This window comes from Lissotriton vulgaris, chromosome 1_2, assembly GCF_964263255.1.
Source record: "Lissotriton vulgaris chromosome 1_2, aLisVul1.2, whole genome shotgun sequence".
In the NCBI taxonomy this organism is placed as follows: Eukaryota; Metazoa; Chordata; class Amphibia; order Caudata; family Salamandridae; genus Lissotriton; species Lissotriton vulgaris.
The window spans coordinates 117,252,724-117,277,244 of NC_141686.1; the positions used below are offsets into that span (position 1 = coordinate 117,252,724).

At 48.0% G+C, this 24,521-nt stretch overlaps 1 protein-coding gene across 1 annotated transcript in view; it reads right to left on the bottom strand.

Annotated features, from left to right (window-relative positions):
• Window positions 1–24,521, bottom strand: part of TRIM24 (tripartite motif containing 24) — a 1,193,545-nt gene that overhangs the window by 937,241 nt on the left and 231,783 nt on the right. The window lies entirely within an intron of this gene.

A 24,521-nucleotide genomic window follows, 5' to 3' on the forward strand; every position in this document is an offset into this window, starting at 1 on the left:
CCTTAGCGGCAACCACCAGTATCTGTTGCAGAAGTCTGAAATAGTGTTTTGAGTACAGCCTGGCCCACAGTAGCTTGTTGTTTTGTTTGCACATGTACACAATAGTGTTTTGTGAATGTGTGTGGTGTAGACCATGTAGCTGCTTTGCAGATATCATCTAAGGGAATGTTTCCTAAAAATGCCACGGAAGCCCCTATTTTGCGAGTAGAATGGGCATTAGGGGGAATAGAAAGTGTACGTTTTGCTTTGTGATAGCAAATTTGAATACATTTTACAATCCACCTTGCAATTCTAGACTTTGGAATGAGATTGCCTTTATGTGGTGGTGAAAAGGAAACAAAAAGCAGTTTTTTTTGCGAAAAAGTTTTGATATGTTAATATAGTAAAGACATGCTCTTTTTACATCTAGTGTATGAAGAGCTCTTTCTGCTACTGTTTGTGGTTGGGAGAAGAAGAGTGGCAACTCTACAGATTGGTTGAGATGGAAGGGAGAAATAACTTTAGGAAGGAATTTGGGATTTGTTCTGAGAACCACTTTGTTATGATGGAGTTGTAAAAATGGTTCTTGAATAGTTAGTGCCTGTAGCCCACTGACTCTTCTGAGAAATGTGATAGCCACAAGAAAAGCGACTTTCCATGTAAGAAATTGTAGCTCACATTTATGTAGAGGTTCGAATGGAAGACCCATTAACCTAGTGAGGACGAAGTTTAGATTCCACACAGGAGAGGGTCGTACCCTGGGAGGAATTATTCTTTTGAGACCTTCCATAATGCTTTAATGGCAGGTACCCTGAACAATGACAAATGTTGTCTATTTTGCAGGTAAGCTGCTATGAGTGTTAGGTTCTCTCCATGGTTCTGTATTAAGAGTTGTGGGGAGAGATGTCGTTTTTGGTGCGGGACTACTGATAGTTCCAGCAATGTTATGTACCATGGCTGTCTGGCCCATGTTGGAGCAACTAGGATCAGTGTTAGTGACTGTTGTTGCAGCTTGCGTACCACTAATGGAATGAGTGGGAGAGGCGGAAAAGAGTACGCAAATCTGCCTAACCAATTCATCCGTACCACATTGCCTTTGGATAATGGGTGTCGATATCTGTCGGCGAAGCTTGGCCATTTTGTGCTTGAATGTGTGACAAAGAGATCTCTCTCTGGATGCCCCACATTTGGAAAAACGATTGAAAAACGATTGAAGGACTTGTGGATGAGGTTCCCACTTTTTTTGTTGTGCCTGATGACTTAACAGATTTGCAATCTGATTCCTGGAAGATGTTGGACTAAAAGGAATAGGTTTGAGGAATCTCCCATCTCCATATGCTCTGTGCTAGTTGAGAGAGCTGAAGAGTGTGCGTCCCCGCTTGTTTTTTTTTAGATAATATATTGCGGTTATATTGTCAGTCCTGACTCAGACAGCTTTACCTGATACGTGTTTCTGGAATGATTTTAATGCCAGAATGATTGCCAGGAGCTCCAAATGATTGATGTGGAGATGCTTTTGCTGAGGTGTCCATTTGCCTTGTATGGTGTGATGTAGTAGATGAGCTCCTCAGCCGGTGAGCGATGCGTCAGCTGTTAACACGATTTGTGGAACTGGCTCTAGGAACGGTCGCCCTTTGGAAAGGTTTTGGGTATTCTAGCACTGCAGAGAGCGATGTGTGCCGCCGTCCACCAACACCAGAACTGTACGCTGACCTTGAGCTTGGTTCCACTGACGTGACTGAGAAGAAGTGAGTGCTGCGGTTCGAATTTTGTTATAAGGGCCTGCATACTGGTTATCCTGGCTGGATATGCAAGGCTTTTTGAGGTGTCTATTGTGGCACCTAGATATTGTTGGATGTGGGACGGTTGGAGGTTTATTGTAAACTCTAAGTTGTGAAGTAGTTGGATTGTGGTGTGTGTGTTATTTGCAAACTGGGTATGCGACTTGGCTTTTATGAGCCAGTCGTCCAAGTATGGGAATTTGTTGTCTTCTTAAGTGGGCTGCTACCACTGCCAGACATTTTGTGAATACTCTGGGCGCTGTAGTGATTCCGAATGGGAGAACCTTGAACTGGTAATGCTGATCGTACACTACAAATCGAAGATATTTCCTGTGAGCAGGGTGAATGGGAATATGGAAGTAGGCGTCCTTGAGATCTAAAGTGGCAAGGAAATCGCCTTGTTTGAGTAGAGGAAGGACCTGTTCAGGAGTGACCATATGAAAATGGTCTGGTTGTATGTTTAGGTTTAATGGTCTAAGGTCCAAAATGGGTCTCAGGGTTCTATCCTTCTTTGGAATCAGAAAATAGAGTGATTAAACCCCTGTGTTTTGATGGTGCAGGGGAACTGATTCTATTGCATGTTTTTGTAGGAGGGAAAGCACCTATTGTTTTAGAAACGTTAAATGCTTTGTTGACATTGGATGCTGTTTGGGTGGTATGTTTGGGGGAGTTTAAGTGAGCTCCAGGCAATAACCAGACTGGATGATTTGCCTCACCCACCTGTCCGAGGTAATGGTGTTCCAGACAGGTAGGAACTGTATCAATCTTCCCCCGACCGGAGTATAATGGTCCGGGGGGGAGTGGCGGGAAGTCATTGTTTGGAGGTGGAGGCAGTGCGAGTATTGGTTGGTAGTTTTGCCTCTACCTTTGCTGTTATTGCCCCTGTAGCCTCCTCTGAAGTAGCCACTGGTAGAGGAGGTCTGTGTGGGACTCTTATAGGAGGTGGAGGAGTTATCAGTGTTGAAGCCTCTAGAGGCACCCCTGTAAGAGGAGCGACAAAAGGAACTTCTGGGAGCTTGCGATTGCAAATCTCCCATTGACTTGGCAGTATCAGTATCTTTTTTCATCTCTCCTGAAGATTAATCTGCAGTAGGCCCAAATAAATGTTCCTGGTCAAAGGGTTGGTTTAGTGTGGCATTCTGAACCTCGGGTTTGAACACTGAAATCCGTAGCCAGGAATGTCTGCGTAAAAGAACACTGGTGTTAATTGTGAGAAGTTGGCCTGATATGTAGTGCTCACTATTCTAGTGATCACTGTGTATCATTCCAAACGACCCTACTTGGTGATTGGTTGTAAGTCAACCTTTTAGACCAGCTATCCTAGTAGCATGGACAAGAGCAGTCTTTAGGCTAAACTCTAGAGGGCGTGTTAAGCCAGCTGTTATACCATCACATATACCCCTTGAACACCAAGTGAAAGGACACCACACAAGTTGTTATGAAAATAAAAGGAGATTTATTATAACACAACAGCCCTGGACTCTTTATGAGGACAGGGCGCTAAGCACAATACAAAGCTCTTATAGAAATTCTGAAAGTCGCACAATTTACACAAATGCCCGAGGGGCACGAAAAACTATATACTCTGGAAGTGGAATGCGAAATACTAGCAGGTAAGTAACTAGTCTCAAAGGCTTTAGGATCGCTAGGACTGGACTACTGAACCTTCAGATTACGAGCAGGAGGCCTAGGGAGATCGGGTGCAGAGTGTGCACTCTCACGCGGGATGCGGGACAAAGTCTATGGATGCGAATTTTCGTAAAGTTAGTGTTATTGGACGAATCCGACTAGGTAGAGCTGAAACGAAAAAGGATCTGGTCACTTAGATAGTTAAGCTATGCTGGAGCACCGAAATGCTCAGGTTACCTAGCCCAGGGGCTGCGGCTGCATAGGGCTGAAAAGACGTCGGGAATCCTCGTTGCAGTCTATGGAGCCTGAAAGAAGAAGTTGCTGGCAGGCTACCAGTGATGAAGTTCGATGTGATCCAAGCCTGGATCGATGATGAAGGATACCTGTAAGCAGAGGGGACCAAGTTCTGAATCACTAGCCAGTGATTAGGTGGGCACAAGGATGGCACCGGACGAAGTCACCTCGACCAGGTGAGTGGGCGACGCTGGGCTCTGCAGTCTCTCGGACCAGGAGGCGTTGTCGGCGACCAGGATGGAGATGCGAGCTGTCCCACGAAGGTATCTGCTGTCGACGTCGCTGGAGCCAGGATTGGGGCAACAACTCTTGGCAAATGCAAGCCCACGCGGTGGACTCAAAATGGCGTCTGGAGCGGACCAGGAGGGTCCGGGGTGCTCCTCTGTTGGAGGGGAGCAAGGGCCAGTCTGGAGCAACCAGACCAGCGATGAAAGTGTCGTTGTTCGTCGTCAAGAGGGCTACAAGCCAGCAGGCAAGTGGCCGGACATCGCGGTGAGCAGCAAAGAGCAGAAGGGCCCCACGCAGATCTTGTAGATGCTGGGGAGCTGGACTTCGGTGCTGGAGCTGCTCAGGGTTAGGGCTTCTCAAACCCCAAAGCACTCACTCGAGGATCCCTCGGCGGTCGTGCTGGATAAGCGTCAAGCAGTTCTGAAGATGGCCGGTCCCTCGAGGTCTCGTCACACCCTCGGATCTCAGCTGGGCTGATGATGTAGGTAGAGGTCAGAGGTGCCAGGGAAGCCGGGTCTCGTCGTGCTGGTCGGTCTGGTTCCGGAGGAAGGACGTGCAGGAAACCGCAGTGTTCTTAGTTGGTGCCCGCAGATGCAGGGCGACTACTCCTTAGTCACAAGGGAGAAATCTTAGGAAGAAGTCTTGAGTTCCTTTCGTAGAAAGTAGTTTCAGGATTCAAAGATGATCTAATTTGGAAGGGTTTCCGCTCCCACCTTTATACTAAAGAAAGGGGCTGGTACGGGACTAGGTCCTGCCCATGGGTGGGACCAGGAAGGGGAGTGGTTACACCCCTCTCCCATGCCGGACTTTCCCCAGCTCAGGGGCTGGTGTGCCCCTGGAACTGGTTCAAGCCGGCAGATGCATAGTGAGCACCGTGTGCCTTCCTATTCAGCTTTGCCTACCTAGGATACACAAAACCCTGTCTGGGATGGTGCGAGCACCGCCCCTGACAGGAAACCCTTTGTCCAAGCTCTAGACATGTTTTGATAAAGATAGCAAATAACCGCGAGGATTATAATGCACTTAAGAGTATATGGTACGCGTTATCATAGAACAGCTATTAGGACTTGGTTCCGCAAGCTGCAGACGGGCTCAGCTCATGCCAGAGCACCATCTCACATAATTCAAAGCACTCTGCCTTCAGGATTGTTAAGGCCTGCCATAGGAGTGACTGGTAGGAATACATGTGTCCATTTTAGGGTTAGATATAGGTATACTATATCTACAGCAAAGGGTGATTACACCACTTTGCCCCAGCTGTCGTGCAGCCAGTTGTGTCAGATTTAGATGGCCAGCCAGGGGTGGCATAATACATGCTGCAGCCCCTGGTAGGCCCTGGGTACACCTATGCCCTGAGTTACAGGGTCTGATAAGGTGGCCCAGTACCAATTGGTAAATGCACCTAAGGTACACGTGTCAATTTAGTGAGAGAACAGCTAGGCTGTGGGTCTGATTAGCAGGCCCACAGCCAGGGAATTCGTAAACCAGTGAAGCAAAAAGCAAAAATCTGAGGTGATCATAGGATTGCAGACCCTACTCTCCTACATGACCCCCCCCCCCCCCCCCCAAACTTTGGGACAATAAACTAACCTTGACCAGGTGAGTCTTCTTGCTCTAAGTGGAAATACCTTGAGAGCCCATCTGCATTGCCATGATCAGTGCCAGGTCTATGCTCCACTGTAAAATCCATCCCCTGTAGGGAAATGGACCACCTAAGCAGTTGGGGTTTTCACCCTTCATCTGATTTAGCCACAAGAGGGGCTTATGGTCGGTCTGACTCTTGAAATGAGTGCCAAACAAGTATGGCCCCAGTTTCTTCAGGGCCCAAACCACAGCAATGGCCTCCCTCTCAATAGCTGACCAATTTTTCTCTCTGGGGGTCAGCCTTCTGCTAATAAAAGCAATGGGCTGGTCATGACCATCAAACTTCAGCTGAGATAGAACAGCTCCCACACCCAACTCAGAAGCATCTGTTTGGACAATTAATGGTTTGGAGTAGTCTGGACTCTTTAGGATAGGTGCTGTGCACATGGCCTGCTTTAGGTCATCGAATGCTTTTTGACAGCCTGCTGTCCACTGAACTTTCTTTGGCATCTTTTTACTTGTCAGGTCATTAAGTGGAGTCACAATTGATCCATACTTTCTGACAAATTTCCTGAAATAACCAGTCAGGCCCAAGAAAGCTTGAACCTGAGTCTGGGTGGTTGGAGGAGCCCAGTCCTTGATGGACTGTATCTTGCTCTCCAGTGGCTGAACCTGGCCTCCACCTACAAGGTGGCCCAGGTATACAGCCTGTGTCTGCCCTATCTGGCACTTTGTGGCCTTGATAGTGAGACCTGCTGCTTGCAGTGCCTCTAACACTTTCCTCAGGTGGACCAGGTGATCCTCCCAGGTGGAACTAAAGACAGCTATATCATCAAGATATGCTGCACAGAAGTCATCCAGCCCAGTGAGAACTTGATTCACCAGCCTTTGGAAGGTGACAGGTGCATTTTTCAAACCAAAGGGCATTACCACAAACTGATAATGCCCACCAGGGGTAGAAAATGCTGTCTTGGGCTTGGCATCCTCAGCTAACCTGATTTGCCAATACCCAGCTGTCAGGTCAAATGTACTTAAGTAGTTGGCAGAAGCCAATCTATCTATCAGCTCATCTGCCCTTGGTGTTGGGTGGGCATCAGTCTTAGTGACTGCATTGAGGCCTCTGTAGTCTACGCAAAACCTCATCTCTTTCTTACCACCCTGGGTGTGAGGCTTTGGCACTAGAACTACTGGACTAGCCCAAGGGCTATCGGAGGGCTCAATGACTCCCAGCTCCAACATTTTCTGCACCTCTGTCTTGATGCAGTCTCTGACATGATCAGGCTGTCTGTAGATTTTACTCTTGACTGGCAGACTGTCACCAGTGTCAACCTCATGGGTACACCAATTGGTTTGACTGGGTGTCAGAGAGAACATATGTCTATAGGATTGAAGAACTTGTTTGCAATCCTTTTGCTGATGCTCAGAGAGGCTGCCACAAAAGACAACACCATCTACTGACCCATCATCAGGGTTCTGAGTGAGCAGGTCTGGGAGAGGGTCACTCTCCTCCTCCTGTCCCTCATCTGTGGCCATGAGCAAGCTCATGTCCTTCCTGTCGACATATGCCTTGAGCCTATTCACATGGAGCACCCTGAGGGGGCTCCTGGGAGTTCCAAGGTCCACCAGGAAGGTGACCTCTCCCTTTTGCTCAATGATTGTGTGGGGCCCAGACCATTTGTCTTTGAGTGCTGCTGGGGCCACTGGCTCCAACACCCACACCTTCTGTCCAGGCTTGTACACAGTCAGGACAGCCTTTTGGTCATGCCAAGCTTTTTGGAGTTCTTGGCTTGCCTCAAGGTTTTTAGAAGCCTTTTCCATATACTCAGCCATCCTGGAGCGGAGACCAAGTACATAGTCCACTATGTTGGTTGCAGGCTTTTTGAGAGGTTTCTTCCATCCTTCCTTCGCCAAACACAGGGGTCCTCTTACAGGATGTCCATACAAAAGTTCAAAAGGGCTGTAGCCAACCCCCTTCTGTGGGACTTCTCTATAAGCAAACAAAAGGCAGGGTATCAGGACATCCCATCTACGCCCGAGCTTTGCAGGTAGTCCATGAATCATCCCTTTTAGGGTCCTGTTAGGGGCTTGTTGTTCAACAAGCCCATTGCATTGTGGATGATAGGGTGTAGTGAACTTGTAGTTGACACCACATTCCTTCCTCATAGCAGTCAGATGTCCTGACATGAAGTTTGCACCTCTGTCAGAGACAAGCTCCTTAGGGAAGCCCACTCTGGAGAACACTCCAACTAGGGCTCTTGCCACAACAGGTGCTGTAGTGGTCCTAAGGGGAATAGCTTCAGGATACCTGGTGGCATGGTCCACCACCACCAGTATAAACTTGTGCCCTGATGCTGTCTGGGGTTCCATTGGACCAACAATGTCAATCCCCACTCTTTCAAAGGGTACCCCCACCAAAGGCATTGGTATAAGGGGGGCCTTTGTTGTGCCACCTGACTTACCACTGGCTTGGCAAGTGACACAGGAGCGACAAAACTCCTTGGTATCTTCATTCATGTTAGGCCAGTGAAAGTGTGAGACAAGCCCGTCCCAAGTCTTTGTCTGGCCTAAGTGTCCTGCAAGGGGAATCTCATGGGCCAAGGTAAGAAGGAAACTTCTCTGTGACAAGGGGATGACCAGCCTCCTGGTTGCACCAGGTTTGGGGTCTCTTGCTTCAGAGTACAGGAGTCCATCATCCCAGTATACCTTGTGGGTACCGGTGGCGTTCCCTGCAGCCTCAGCAGCAGCCTGCTCTCTGAGGGGTTCAAGAGAAGGGCAGTCTAACTGTGCCTTCCCCAGGTCTTCTCTGGAGGGTCCCCCTGAACCCAGAAACTCAACCTTATCAGGTTCAAGTTCTTTAGGCTCAGTCTCCCTCATCTCTTTGAGGTCAGCCTCCTCTGAGACTTGATCCTCAACCTGGGGCAAGGGGGAAGGCAATGCCTTAACCCTACTGCTCTTCTTCTTGGAAGGTGTCTGGTCCATTGTTCCAGGATCCAGCAACTGTTCAGTGGGGCATCTTCTGGCCTGTGACCTAGTCACAGCAAGCACATGTGCTGGCAAGCCTAACATTTCCATGTGAGCCCTCTGCTCCACTTCTGACCATAGTGATGACTCCAAATCATTGCCCAACAAACATTCAACTGGGGGGGTCTGAACTAACCACAACTTTCTTTTGGCCACTTACCCCTCCCCAGGAGAAAGCTACAATTGCCATACTAAGGTGGGTAGTGACATTGCTGGCATTGGTCACTAGGTAGTCTGTACCTAGTATGATCTGTCCAGGGTCCACAAAGTTAGGTGTCACCATGGTGACACTGGCACAAGTGTCCTTATAGGCCTGAGCCATCTTTCCATTTTTAAAAGGTGTCTGCCTGTATTTGCCCAAAGTATTGGGACTTGCATCAGGGGACATATCCATATCCCCTGTACAGACAAGGACAGCCTGAGTGAGTGTGCCAACTAAGTTGTCATACCCCTCAGATCCCAAGGTCAACCCAACTATTCCCTTGGGAGGTGCACTACCACTGCTGACTGTACTAGGGGGTGCAGGTGCCTTAGGGGCTGCAGTGGTAGGAGTTTGCCCTCCTTTCTTGGTGCACTCACTAAACCAGTCAGTTTTACTTTTACAGTATTGGCACCACCTTTTAGACTGGCCTTCTTGAGTCTTCTTTTTCTGCTGTGAAGCCTGACCCCCCACCCTCTTTGGTTTGTTGGGGGCTGTCGAAGACTTCTGGTCATTTTGCTCATTCTTATTGTTACCCTTCTGGTCTGCTTTCTTCTGACCACCCTGGTTCTGGCCCTGGTTCTGTTTAACCTTGTTCTGACCCATCTGTCTGCCTTCTTTCCCGATTCTTGGGGAGAGGTCAGATCTGAGTCAACAAGGGGCTGATGCAACAAATGGTTCTGACAATTGTTTAAAATCGGTTCCCTCATGATCAGATTGTACAATCCTGTGTAATCAGTAACCTTACTGCCCAGCAACCAGCCCTCCAAAGCCTTAGTGGCACAATCCACAAAGTCAGACCAATCCTGAGACGGAGTTTTCTGGGTATCCCTGAACAGCAACCTGTACTGCTCAGTGGTTAGGCCAAACCCATCCATCAGTGTATTTTTCAGGACTTGGTAATTGTTAGCATTCTCAGCTCTAGTAGTGAGGAGCTTATCTCTACCTTTGCCTTTAAAGGAGAGCCACAAGACAGCTGCCCACTGACTCTGGGGGACGCACTGGACAGTGCAGGCCCTCTCCAAAGCAGTTATCCATTTGTGGATATCATCCCCTTGTTTAAAGGGGAGCACTATCTTACTCAAGTGTCTAGTGTCTAAACTCCTGTCCTTCTCTCGAGGTAAAATGCTGCCACCAGTGGGGTCTCCCCCATTCAATTTCTGCTCTCTAGCAAAGGCAAGTCTCTCTTTGGCCAGGGCAAGTTCTTCCCTTTCAATCCTCAGATTGACTTCCCTCATCTTAGCTTCATGCTCTCTTCTCTGAGGGGATGTCATCCCTCTGTGAGAAGAGGTCTGAGAGCCATTGGTTCGAATGGATGTTAGAACCTCTGGATAGAGACCTAACTCGTCCACTCCCAATGTTAAGTCTGCCTGAGAGTGGCCCTGGGGGTCCCCCAAATCCATTCTCATGCCTACTTAAGTTGGTCCTGGCGAGTCTACTGACTTCTACCTGACCCTTGTCTGCCTCATCCCCTGACACTTCCTGATCCTCCTCCTCTCCTTCACTAACTGTTCCATTGAGATGGAGGTCAGGGTCCCCAAGGGTTCCCTCTAAGGGGGGCATGTTCCCATCTGGATTAGAAGGGTCTGTGTTAGCAGTCCTTCTGGCATCATAAGTCTCTAAGAGACCAATCAGGAATGGGATTGTAGGGTTAGAACCCTGTTTTAGCTTCCTGGAGGTACACACTTGTCTCATCTCCTGGAAGCTAAGAGCTGCATATCTTGAGACGACCTGTGGAGGGTCAACTGACACAAGGGGGGCCTCTGAGTTCCCTCCTTTGTCTGACATGCTTTTCTAGTGAGGTGTAAGTGGTGCACTTACCTACACTATTTGTTTGCCTATTGATCCCTTGCTAAGAGTTGTAGTCCGGGTGTGCTAGGCCCTGTTGAACTACAACAGCTGGTTCAGTAGAACTCAAGAGTATTCTAAGCTAAGTTATATGTACCTTGGTACGTATGTGATCTTTCAAATGATATTCTTAGGATACATGTGGTAAAACAACAGCAAGCTCAAATCCCAACCGCTGCTCACCAATGTGAGAAGTTGGCCTGATATGTAGTGCTCACTATTCTAGTGATCACTGTGTATCATTCCAAACAACCCTTATTGGTGATTGGTTGTAAGTCAACCTTTTAGACCAGCTATCCTAGTAGCATGGACAAGAGCAGTCTTTAGGCTAAACTCTAGAGGGCGTGTTAAGCCAGCTGTTATACCATCACATATACCCCTTGAACACCAAAGTGAAAGGACACCACACAAGTTGTTATGAAAATAAAAGGAGATTTATTATAACACAACAGCCCTGGACTCTTTATGAGGACAGGGCGCTAAGCACAATACAAAGCTCTTAAAGAAATTCTGAAAGTCGCACAATTTACACAAATGCCCGAGGGGCACGAAAAACCATATACTCTGGAAGTGGAATGCGAAATACTAGCAGGTAAGTAACTAGTCTCAAAGGCTTTAGGATCGCTAGGACTGGACTACTGAACCTTCAGATTACGAGCAGGAGGCCTAGGGAGATCGGGTGCAGAGTGTGCACTCTCACGCGGGATGCGGGACAAAGTCTATGGATGCTAGATTTCGTAAAGTTAGTGTTATCGGACGAATCCGACTAGGTAGAGCTGAAACGAAAAAGGATCTGGACACTTAGATAGTTAAGCTATGCTGGAGCACCGAAATGCTCAGGTTACCTAGCCCAGGGGCTGCGGCTGCATAGGGCTGAAAAGACGTCGGGAATCCTCGTTGCAGTCTATGGAGCCTGAAAGAAGAAGTTGCTGGCAGGCGACCAGTGATGAAGTTCGATGTGATCCAAGCCTGGATCGATGATGAAGGATACCTGTAAGCAGAAGGGACCAAGTTCTGAATCACTAGCCAGTGATTAGGTGGGCACCAGGATGACACCGGACGAAGTCACCTCGACCAGGTGAGTGGGCGACGCTGGGCTCTGCAGTCTCTCGGACCAGGAGGCGTTGTCGGCGACCAGGATGGAGGTGCGAGCTGTCCCACAAAGGTATCTGCTGTCGACGGCGCTGGACCCAGGATTGGGGAAACAACTCTTGGCAAATGCAAGCCCACGCGGTGGACTCAAAATGGCGTCTGGAGCAGACCAGGAGGGTCCGGGGTGCTCCTCTGTTGGAGGGGAGCAAGGGCCAGTCTGGAGCAACCAGACCAGCGATGAAAGTGTCGTCGTTCGTCGTCAAGAGGGCTACAAGCCAGCAGGCAAGTGGCCGGACAACGCGGTGACCAGCAAAGAGCAGAAGGGCCCCACGCAGATCTTGTGGATGCTGGGGAGCTGGACTTCGGTGCTAGAGCTGCTCAGGGTTAGGGCTTCTCAAACCCCAAAGCACTCACTCGAGGATTCCTCGGCGGTCGTGCTGGATAAGCGTCGTGCAGTTCTGAAGATGGCCGGTCCCTCGAGGTCTTGTCACACCCACGGATCTCAGCTGGGCTGACGATGTAGGTAGAGGTCAAAGGTGCCAGGGAAGCCGGGTCTCGTCGTGCTGGTCGGTCTGGTTCCGGAGGAAGGACGTGCAGCAAACCGCAGTGTTCTTAGTTGGTGCCCGCAGATGCAGGGTGACTACTCCTTAGTCACAAGGGAGAAATCTTAGGAAGAAGTCTTGAGTTCCTTTCGTAGAAAGTAATTTCAGGATTCAAAGATGATCTAATTTGGAAGGGTCCCCGCTCCCACCTTTATACTAAAGAAAGGGGCTGGTACGGGACTAGTTCCTGCCCATGGGTGGGACCAGGAAGGGGGGTGGTTACACCCCTCTCCCATGCCGGACTTTCCACAGCTCAGGGGCTGGTGTGCCCCTGGAACTGGTTCAAGCCGGCAGATGCATAGTGAGCACTGGGGTGCCACTTGCAGTCACCTTCCTATTCAGCCCTGCCTACCTAGGATACACAAAACCCTGTCTGGGATGGTGCTAGCACAGCCCCTGACAGGAAACCCTTTGTCCAAGCTCCCCTCGCTGAAGGACTCCCAGCTGCAGGGGGTCAGACTTGTGTCTGTGGTGGCAGCATCCATTTTGTGATGCTGAGGCTCGAGTTAACTTTAACCGGGGTTCACAGTTACATACATGTCGTGTCCCTCTAGAAGGGTGGAATGCTAACCCCGTCGCCAGAATTGGCGAGGGGTTAGTATTCCAATTCGTATGACACCTTACTCGCCATGTTTTGATAAAGCGATACCAAAAATAGCAAATAACCGCGAGGATTAAAATGCACTTAAGAGTATATGGTACGCGTTATCATAGAACAGCTATTAGGACTTGGTTCCGCAAGCTGCAGACGGGCTCAGCTCATGCCAGAGCGCCATCTCACATAATTCCAAGCACTCTGCCTTCAGGATTGTTAAGGCCTGCCATAGGAGTGACTGATAGGAATACGTGTCCATTTTAGGGTTAGATATAGGTATACTATATCTACAGCAAAGGGTGATTACACCACTTTGCCCCAGCTGTCGTGCAGCCAGTTGTGTCAGATTTAGATGGCCAGCCAGGGGTGGCATAATACATGCTGCAGCCCCTGGTAGGCCCTGGGTACACCTATGCCCTGAGTTACAGGGTCTGATAAGGTGGCCCAGTACCAATTGGTAAATGCACCTAAGGTGCACATGTCAATTTAGTGAGAGAACAGCTAGGCTGTGGGTCTGATTAGCAGGCCCACAGCCAGGGAAGTCGTAAACCAGTGAAGCAAAAAGCAAAAATCTGGGGTGATCATAGGATTGCAGACCCTACTCTCCTACATTAATAGCTCGGGAGGCTGTGTCTGCAGCAACTAGAGCACATTGAATGGAGGTATTGGTTATTAGTTTTCCTTCCTGGATGAGATCATAAGCCCTTGTTTTATATTGATCTGGAAGGTGTTGTAGTAGGGTCTCTAGTTTGTCATACTCCGCCCTATCATACCTAGCATGTAAGGCCTGTGTGTTGGTAATTCTCCATATGTTGACTGCTTGTGACGCTGTTCTTTTACCAAATGCGTACAAAAGTTTTGACTCCTTATCAGATGGTGGAGCATCGCCTGAGGTCTGGGAGTTAGCCCTTTTCCTGGCGCTGGAGACCACCAAGGAGTCTAAGGGAAGCAGGCCTTTAATGTAAACAGGGTCAATTGGGGCAGACTTTTATTTCTTTTCCACTATGGGGTTAATGTCTCTAGCCCTTACAGGGTCTTTAAAGACTTCAGTAGTGTGTTTAATTACCCCTTTTAACATTTGGAGAATGGAAGTGGACCTTTAAGATGGTGCAAAAGTGTCCATGAGCAAATATTCTATATGGTCTGTGTGTAAATGTATACCATGATATTCTGCAGCCCTGTGTAAAAGCTGAGTGAATCCTATAGTGTACTCTGGAGGGGATGGTCTAGATGGAAAGACCTCCTCTTGTGGTATATTAGGAACATCTGGTGTGCCATAATTTTCCCATGGATCATTTGGGCTATAAGGATGACTAGGTTCCCCTAAAGGTTCATCATACCCTTCCTCCCCAGAGGTTCCCTCATCATCTAGAGGTGAAAGAGATTAGGAGGGTACTGGAGATAGGATAGGAGAGATGTGTTGTGGAAGAGAAGGTGGAGAAGGTATCCTTAAAGGCGAAGTGGCAATGTCCCTTTTCTTTAAAGGAAGTGGAGATCGTGTAGATTTGTCAATTTTTCTTTTCTTAGAAAGGCTAATTCTAAGATGACCTGTTTCTGGGTCTATTTCTAGAGTTTTTTGGGTTGGATCAGGTCGAAAAAGCTCCCCCTCTGGAGTTTGTTGCTTCGGTGCCGATTTTTTCGGGTCTGACTTTTTGTGGCACAAGTTTTGGAGTTGTTTTAGGCTTTTTAGGTTTGGAATCGGGAGTTTAGTGTTCCGAAAGTTAACTTGGGGTCTTTGGAACCGGTTGTTTGTTGGGTTCCAATGATATTTTGGATCCGAAGTGTGTGTGCCAGTGGTTTTTGGAACTGGTTGTTTTTTCGGTTCCGATGATTCCGAAGGCTCAATGTCAGTGAATTTCGGTGCCGAGTGCGCCGATGTGGAACCAGGCTTTGGTGAAGACAATGGTTTGTATTTTGTTGTCGGTGCAGAGGGTGGGGTTTTGGTCCAGACAGTAGGCTGGCACGATCCAGAGTGGCCTGAAGGCCTATATGTGGACTTCTTTGCCTGGCCCGAAGGCGGGTGTGGGAAGGTTTGTCCCGGTGTGCACCAAGGCCGGAAGGTGGCAGTGTAACCAAAGCCTTTGTATGGATGGGTGGGTGGGCAACGAGGGTTCGACGTCAGTACTTCGACCCTCTGCCCTGGAGTGATGTCTTCGATGTCTTCGGCTTCGGAGGTGCTAAAGGTGCCCTCTTCGATGTGCTCCTGCTCGGTGACATTGATGCCTTCCTGAAAGTTATCGTCCAGTATCGATGTTGATGATCGAGCCATGCTTCTTCGAGCTCGGCGATCCCATATTGTTTTCTTGGAGCGGAAAGAGGCACAAGCTGGACAGTCTTTGACCTCGTGCTCAGGTGACACAGCAAAAGAGCCGGCAACAAACAGACGACCAGAGAAGGGCAGAAAAACTCGAGCTGGGCCCCCAAAACAGGACATTACTGCATTAAATCCTACCGAAAATCAAATTATAAGCAGGATCGTTAAAGGAAAAGCGGAGGGAGCACCAGGCCCCAACGGGATACCGCCAATTCTCTACAAACAAAACCCAGAATATTGGGCTATGGTCTTACTACCTCTTTTCAAACAGGTAATAGACACCACAACAATTCCTGCATCGTGGAGAGGCTCGATACTAGCACCAATTCATAAAAAAGGCGACGCAAAGGATCCCAAAAATTACAGACTAATAGCCTTAATTGATAACGAGGCCAAATACTATGCTGGCCTTCTACTAGAAGAGCTCACAGAATGGTCGGAAGCAAATGCAGTAATTCCCATCACCCAGACAGGATTCCGAAAAGAACTGGGCACATCAACAAACATTCTGGCCCTCTCACTCCTCATCGACGCCTCGAAGACAGCTAATCTGCCCTTGTACTTATGTTTTATTGACTTCGCCGCAGCGTTTGACAACATCAACAGGAACTTGCTATGGTCAAAGCTGGAAGACAGGAACATTCCATCGGGATTACTAACACAGCTAATCTTATTACATACGGGCACTTGGGTTCAAGTCAAGTTAGGAACAGGAGATCTCCTATCAAGGAAAATACAAACCACAAAAGGCTTAAAACAAGGGTGCGTGCTGGCGCCAACATTATTTAACATCTTTATGTCTGACCTAGCACAGAAGCTGGATGAAAGCAACTCTCATGCTCCAAGCATAGGTGGCTTCACTCTCTCAAATTTAATGTACGCTGACGACATTGTCCTAATTAGTAGAACACCGATAGGGCTACAACACCTAATCAGCACAACCTTTAATTACGCAACAGAGAACAGCCTAAGCATCAACCTCACAAAGACCAAAACAATGAGGATTAATGCCAAAAGATCATCAGTAGGGCACTGCTGGCACATGGGAGGGCACACACTTGAAAAAGTGGAGGAATACAAGTACCTCGGCGTAATTGTGGACATCAAGGGCTCATTTCAACAGCAAAAGGAAGCAATCAAACGAAGGGGTATCAGCATAGCAATAGCACTAAGGGGCCTAAAAACGAAAGTAGCTGGCCGAAGCTTCACCCCCCTGCTTCAAGTATTTCAGGCAAAATTGACACCAGCCATAACGTATGGAAGCGAATGCCTACGAGGGAGAGACGCTCAGCAATTGAATAGCACAATAGTGAAGGCGATCAGAATGATATTCAGTTTGCCCACTTACACCTCGCCGGCACAAATAAGGCTGGAATTTGGCCTAAGAAACCAAACGCTGGAGCGAATGGGTGCCTATGCCAAAAGATGGCACAAAATCCAGAGAGGAGAAGCTGCTAGTCTCAACTTCTACCTATGGAAAGAGATAGAAAGAAAGAGCAACAGCGCGGCCGCAAAATATTTAAACCAATCAATAAACACCTTGTGCCTACAAGAAGCCTGGAAATGCAGCGGGTCCCATAACACCTTCAAACAGCTAGTTAACAAATCTGTTAGAGCTATCTCATTTATAGAGGACAAAGCAAGCCTAGCCAAACGTGCGCACGGCTGGATGGTCATTAAAAGCTACACAAGCAGCCTCAACCAAAGTTACCTAGGAGCTGGGTTTACCAGGAGCATAAAGGAGAAGTTCTTGCATCTACGGCTGGGCCTACTCCCATCTCAAAAACACCTTCCTCCATGGAAAAGGTCCAAAGCAACAATCAACTGCCGAATATGCGGGAACGCAAAAGAAGACATTCAACATCTAATTTGCACCTGCAAAGGCTTGGTCACAGAGCGCAGATTACATCTAAAAGTGCCCTTTAACAAGCTGGGCATAAGAACATGCCGGCAAGCGGTCATGGCTTGCTTCGATGGAAAACACATCCAATTAGCATGCCATTTCGTAAAATTTCTAGAGAAAGCAGAAAAGAAACAGGAAAGCCAGATGGCAGACACCAGCTGCAGTAAAAATCAAGAAGCAAATTAAAGTCGCACATTACAACAAGGCTTAAAACCCAGGGGCAATGCCTTCTACACAGTCACCGCAGGAATATAAGGGACCAATGCTACCGTGTAAGACTTTTCCTTCAAGCAATACAAGGGACTTACGGATTTTAACTCACGTTTTGTGGAAAAGCTGTATAAATTTCTGCAGCAAGGACCATTAACATCATGAACCTATAGTCATTTTATACTTTTATAATTTAATTTTTTCCCATGTACTAATATTTGCAATGGTTTTAATTAACTGAGCAATAAAGATTACTTACTTTACTTACTCGTGCTCAGGTGAGAGGCAGAGGTTAAACACCTCATGTAGATAAGCGGTGGAAACTTGAACCCACATGGAGGACACTTTTTAAAAGGAGTCCTTTCCATGAGCCAAAGAGCCTGATGGGCGCAGATAGGCCCGAAGGCCTGCGTCGACAACCGGGACCGAAGAGTTCTAGTTTGTACAGAGGCGCGTTGAATGGGAAACGCTATCGAATACCATACCAAAGAAAGGGTAAAGGACTGCGTGTCGAAAGGTAGATCATTAACCACACCGAACTGGAACATGTCTAACACATCTGAGCCCGATGGCGGAAAAAAACAATCTGACTATGGAGTCGATGCCCACTATGACGGAACCCCCCTCCCCCACGTAACCAAGCTAACCACATGACACATCCCACTTCCCGACCATCAGTCCTACACTGACGCTGCGCCGCTGCCCCCTTCCCCCCTAAAATGCAGACACACCCACCCACATTCTGTCCCCCCTTTGTAGATACCCCCCCCCACGTTATGGTTTCAATGCTTATCAAAGCGCTGGTTCTGTTCCTTAACCAGGCTTTCTCAATTTTGTTAACAAAGACATTGTGCGCGTTGCACAAATAATTCTAGGTACCATACTATAGCCGACATGTCAGACCCCCTCCCTACCAGCGCCAATAACACACAGCGACACAGGAACACGGCCAGAGGGGAATGACTACCGCACGCACTACTTGAGGGCGGGCAGAAAGATCCGGGTTGTGTTTCACAATACCGGCTATCTCGCTCGAATCATCATTACTGAGAGACGCCACATACACAGGACCACTAAGAGCGACAGCCATGATTATGGCGGTTCCTGCCAAACGCTGCCGCCAACACGAGCCTCCCATCCTAGGCATAGTAAGCTGCACAAACGCTCGTCCATTAACACACTTGCGGCATTACATAGACCTACTCCTTATCTTCGATGCCCCGCGTCCCCGTGGGGAAAAAGAAACTTATTGATACACTCACCTATAATATTCACTCATGGGAGCGGGCTGCTATCCAAATGTCGACGATGACGACACACCACTGTTTTTCTACAAAACGATAAAACCCTACAGACCTGTTTACTTCTAGAGATATGTGAATTGTTGAACATAAGTGCTGCCAAAACTTTACGCCGCCGAACCTCAGGGTTGTTGGCCATAGGGCTGTGTTCACCTGACAACGTTTTCTATGGTTATTGATCCACGCGGCTGGCCCTGAGAGGTTGTAAGCTGTAAGCTGTGTATGACGCATTTTGTACAATAAAGGTCTTTAAAAAAAAAAAATGGCATTGATGCCCAGGCGCACTATTGTCCAGAGGAGGAATCACCTACCTCGTGACTTCCAAAGACTTGTTGTAAGACAATAACAAACTGCAAACATCCAGGCCCAACACCAGATGGCGATCTATGCATAGTGTGTGATCTGCAGCTCATATGCCTCTAACACCAATTTTTGAAATCCACATTATATGTAGCATGGCACCCTGCCCGCATGATCATCAGGTCTACATACATGCTTTCTCTATACAACCCCTTATACACTGTAGTTTTTGGAATGGTACTAGAAGATTCTTCATGTTTATGGATACATCCAAGTGTTTGGTAAGAACCAACTATCCGCTCTGTTATTTCCTCTGGTGACTGAGCCCAAATCCGTTAGTTGTCAAGATAAAGGATAGAAGGGCAAAATGGAAGGCTACTAGAGAAAGCACCTCCGTAAATACACATGAAGAAGAGTTAGCATAAATAATGGATGGATATATGGAAAAAAAATGAATGTTGCAGATGGTAGTAATCCCTCTTATGCAACACCTGCAGAATTTGTCCCAATGCCACCATTTGAAACAGATGCAGCAGCATAAATTAGTATGGTTGTATATGTCTTCTAAATGTCTAGGGTACAAAAACATAATGTCGGTTTTCTTTTTTTTTTTCTTTTTAACCCTTTCGATGCTGATGACGAGCTCAGCTCATCATCACCCACGGGTGTCGTGTGCTGATGACGAGCTAAGCTCGTCATGGTGCCACTAAAATGGCATTTTCCAGCACAGGGGGGGAAAACGCCCAGCAGCCATGTGGTTAAGGAGTAGTGGGCAGGTGTGTAATAGCTTTGCAAAACCCAGAACTTCTCTTTATCTTGAATAAAGAAGTTCTGCAGGAGATTTCAGAAATTGTGGAGGGAAGAAGAGTACAATGAAGGGAGGTTGAAATTGATATCAGTCAACCAATTACACAGCTTCACTCGACCATACATGCAAGTTTAGTAGGTGGTCCTCCCAGAGTGCGCCAGACTATCGTGTAGGCCTCCATTCTTGCTAGGCTTGATTATGGAAACTCTCTATATCTGGGTGCCTACAAAAATAGCATTAAACCCCTGCAGAGGGTTCAGAACGCGGCGGCGCATCTGTTAGTGGCTCTACCTAGATCCTGTTCGTTGGCGCATGTGCTTCCCAAGCTTCATTGGCTGCCCATCAAAAAGTGCATTCAGTTTAAGGTGCTGTGCATATCTCATAAAATCTTGATGCACCAAACCCCTGCTGGGTTATCCTGTTTACTGAAGACTTATATGCTTAAACACGCTTTGAGATCTGCCGACCGTGGGCTTGTCTGTGTCCCTCGAGTTTGGAGAGCAAGGGCTGGGGGCCGTTCATTTGGCCTCTTGGCGGCTAAACTCTGGAACTCTCTCCCAGCGCACATTCTAGGTATCCCCAATCTCTTGATGTTTTGCAAGACCATAAAAACATGGCTGTTTCCATTATCTGATTTTTAGGCGCCTGCAGGTCTTCCAGTTTTCTCTTTGGTTTCTGGTTGCGCTGGGACGGCTCGTCGCTGAGGCAGCCATGCGCATTACAAATCCCAAAATAAATAAATAAATAAGACTGGACCCTCTGAACATTAAATATATCAATCATATTCGTTCTTACAAGCTACAATCAGCTCAGAACGGCTGGTTCAGAGACAATTTAATATCAGACCAGAGATTCTTTACAGTTAGACTTGCACCGTCAGTTTTACTAGGTTGCAAAGATAATACAACCCGCAGGCAAAATAATTGAGTGCTTAAAACTATTAATGAGAACTTCCTATGCTTCGGATGATTGGGCTCGCACCTTCCACGTCTAGATACCCAAAGGAGCTCTGCATTGTAAATCAATTGAAGTGCGTCAAGGACATAGACCATTCTGAAGGACTGTTTTTTTTAAAATAAATATGTTGATCGCCCTCAGGTCTAAAATAGAAACCCATTCCCCCAATTTATTTTGGGCCAGAAAAAAAGCTTAAATAAAATTCCTAGTTACTGGGTCTTGGGAACCAGCTCTATTGCCATTTTCTGAAGAGGTTTGTTGCCTTAGGCTCAAGACTTACAGAAGTAGATGGTTGTTCTTTTTTTGGGATGTTCATGGCATCTTTGGTGTGGCCTTTGGGAACACCATCCAAAACCCAGAGGTTAGTTGTTCTTACATGCCAGGATGGAAAATGTGGCTGTATTTATCCTACCACTAGCCTGACTGCTGAGAAGGGCAGGAAGTCTGAGAAGTTAGGCATCTCAACCATGGTTCTTACATTTGCTGGACGAGGAGTACGTCCACCACTTGTTGCAGAGAGCCATACAGGCAAGAAGTGGCTTTAGAATGGTCCAAGTATTAGGACTAAGGCTCCCAGTTTTCCGTTTATACTGATTTTTACAGATAACTGCAATCAGAAAACAATGTGTTTCTTGCCTGTATTTAGTTTAAAAAGAAGAAAAATACAGAAAATTTTATTTTTTGTGAAAGACTCTCCATGCTGTCTTTCATGAATTCATGACAAAAGCTGAGCAGATAGACAGAATGGGGAGTTACAAAACAGGATCAGATTTCCTCAAATACAGGCATATGTTAACATATATTTGTAGTACAGCAGTAATGTGCACCTGTGGGTTTAGTGTTTTGTTATATGTGGCTGCTTAATTTGCTAAATCACAAGAAGTATCCACATATAAGTGCACGGATAAGAGTTGAATAAATGTGGAAATTTACCCTTTTGCAACTAGATTTATTCTTAAAATAAAAAATAAATATGGATAAATCTCAATAAGTAGGGCTGGATGAAATTGGCGTAACGCCACTACGCGGGATTATGGAAAAAATGTGTGGAACAGAGCTCATGTCCTATGGCCAGATGAGGGTCCCTGTGACTGGGAAAGGGGTCGCTCGTGCCCCGGCAGGCTCCACGATCTCTCCGGCCTGGCTAGGTTGAGATGCAGGGACAAGCCCCTGGGCCTGGGTTTCGATCAGGGCCTGGGGTGTGAGAGCCGCCGTCTGGCAGCCTGCCAAGGGGCCATCTGCCCGGGACAAGGGTCCCTGGTGCAGAGCCTTGGAGCCCTACAAGGGCAGGCGGGAGCCCTAACGCTATGGCTCGGCTCGAGCAGATGGGTGTCCTTTCGGTCCCGGCCATCTGGTCGCAACTTTTCCCCCCCTCAGCCATCTGGTTGCACGCAATGCTTTCCAATGGGGCGACCAGATGGCCGGGCTACCCTGTAAGTCCCGATGGGAGCTCATTTGCCGCCCCGATCCAAACCAGAGCTCCGGGAGGTCGGGCGCCTCCACGCCCTGGGTCTCCTCCTTTACACGGTGCACACGGGTTCCCAGAAAGAGGGGTAGCTTTACTCCGGATTAATAGGGGCAGGGTATGCCGGAACACCCCTCCTGGGCTGGCGGTGACCAGATGGGATATGCCCGGACAACACCGCCCTTACGTCCGGGGGGGGGGGTCCCTCCTCCAGCCCACGGCGTGGCAAAGGTCCCGACGGTTTCCAAAGGTGCAGAACATTTGACCCCCACCCCCTGAGCCCCCCCCCCCACGGTGTCTGGGACCGAGAGATCCGGCTCTCCTCCTCGTGCCTAAGGCCCAGCCGGGACAAAAGGGGGTGGTGATGGACGGAGCATCTGAATCAATCAAACACTCACATCCAGTCAAAAGATCTGGGTTTGATCCATCACCGTTCTTTAGCCCACTCTGCCACCCCAGTTCAGACATGGCTATATGCAAATCAGTCTGACCCTGTGCCTCATGGGAACAGTCCAGCCCGAACTGCCAAGCCATGTCTTCCCTGGACCAGAAACAAGCTTCAGAGGACCGGTTTCTGGCCTTCCAGCCGTCTTCAGCCGGCTTGCCTGAATCCAGTGGCAAAGTGAGCAAGGGACTCACGTCTGAGCATACCCTGCCACACTTATGGCGGCCAAAAGCGGTACAAAAGGGGGTGGTGATGGACGGAGCATCTGAATCAATCAAACACTCACACCCAGTCAAAAGATCTGGGTTTAATCCATCACCGTTCTTTAGCCCACTCTGCCACCCCAGTTCAGACATGGCCATATGCAAATCAGTCTGACCCTGTGCCTGTGTGCGGTAATTCCAGCTCCAATAGCATATATCAAAGTTGCTGCAGTTAAAAACTCATACTTGGATCTTGGGATCGAGCTGGTGGTCCGCCGCGAGGCTAGCTACTGGCACCCCCTTGAGTGTTCAAAGCAGGCCAGACGCCTGAATACTTCAGCTAGGAGTAATGGAATAGGACTCCGGTTCAATTTTGTTGGTTTTCGGGACTGGAACGAAAGTCGGAGGTACGAAGACGATCAGATACCGTTGTAGTTCTGACCATAAACGATGCAGACTAGCGATCTGGCAGCATTATTCTCTTGACCCGCGGAGCAGCTTCCTGGAAACCAAAGTCTTTGGGTTCCGGGGGAAGTATGGTTGCAAAGCTGAAACTTAAAGGAATTGTCAGAAGGGCACCACCAGGAGTGGAGCCTGTGGCTTAATTTGACTCAACACGGGAAACCTCACCCGGCCCGGACACAGAAAGGATTGACAGATTGATAGCTCTTTCTCGATTCTGTGGGTGGTGGTGCATGGCGGTTCTTAGCTGGTGGAGGGATTTGTCTGGTTAATTCAGATAACGAACGAGATTCCTCCATGCTAACTAGTTACACGACCCCCAGTGGTCGGCGTCCAACTTTTCAGAGGGACAAATGGCGTTCAGCCACACGAGATCGAGCAATAACAGGTCTGTGATGTCCGGGGCTGCACGCGCGCTACACTGAACAGATGAGAATGTGTCTACCCTTCTCCGACAGGTGCGGTAACCCGATGAACTCCGTTTGCGATAGGGATTGGGGAATGCACTTATTTCCCATGAACGAGGAATTCCCAGTAAGCCTGCGTTGATTAAGTCCCTGCTGTTTGTAGACACCGCCCGACGCTACTACCGATTGGATGATTTAGTGAGGTCCTCAGATCATTTATTTTATTTATTTATTTATTTATTTATGGAATTTTTAATGCGCACTACTACCCTGAGGTGTCTAGGCGCAATGAGATACTCCAAGATACAGAGGTCAGGACACGATATTATAAGAAAGAGGCTATAAGCTCTTTTTGCCAGATGGTTAATATTAATAATATTATTGATTGAAGAGCCAGGTCTTCAGAGCCTTGCGGAAGCTAATCAGGGTTGGCGCAGTTTTAATGTCTAAGGGGAGTGAGTTCCACAATATTGGAGTTGCTACCAAAAATCGTCTGTCACCCCATGTTGCCGTTCTTGTGCGGGGTACAGGCAGTTGATAGCTTGCTGCTGATCGTAGGTTCTTTTTAGGAATGTACACCTGAAATGCCTCCTTTAGGAACTTCGGTCCAGTCTGATGGATGGCCTTATAGGCAATGCACAAAGCTTTGAATTTGATCCTGCTCTCCACTCTTAGCCAATGGAGCTGACGTATGGCTGCCGAAGTGGAGTGGCGTCTGGGTATGTTGAGCAGTATCCGTGCTGCCATATTTTGGACAGATTGAAGCTTGTTCAGGATGCATTTATGCGTGTTGAAAAAGAGAGCATTTCCATAATCAAGCTTGGAAAACACTAAGGTAGTAATCAGTGTTTTTCCTGCTGATGCTGGTAAATACGGCAGAAGTTTTTTTATCTT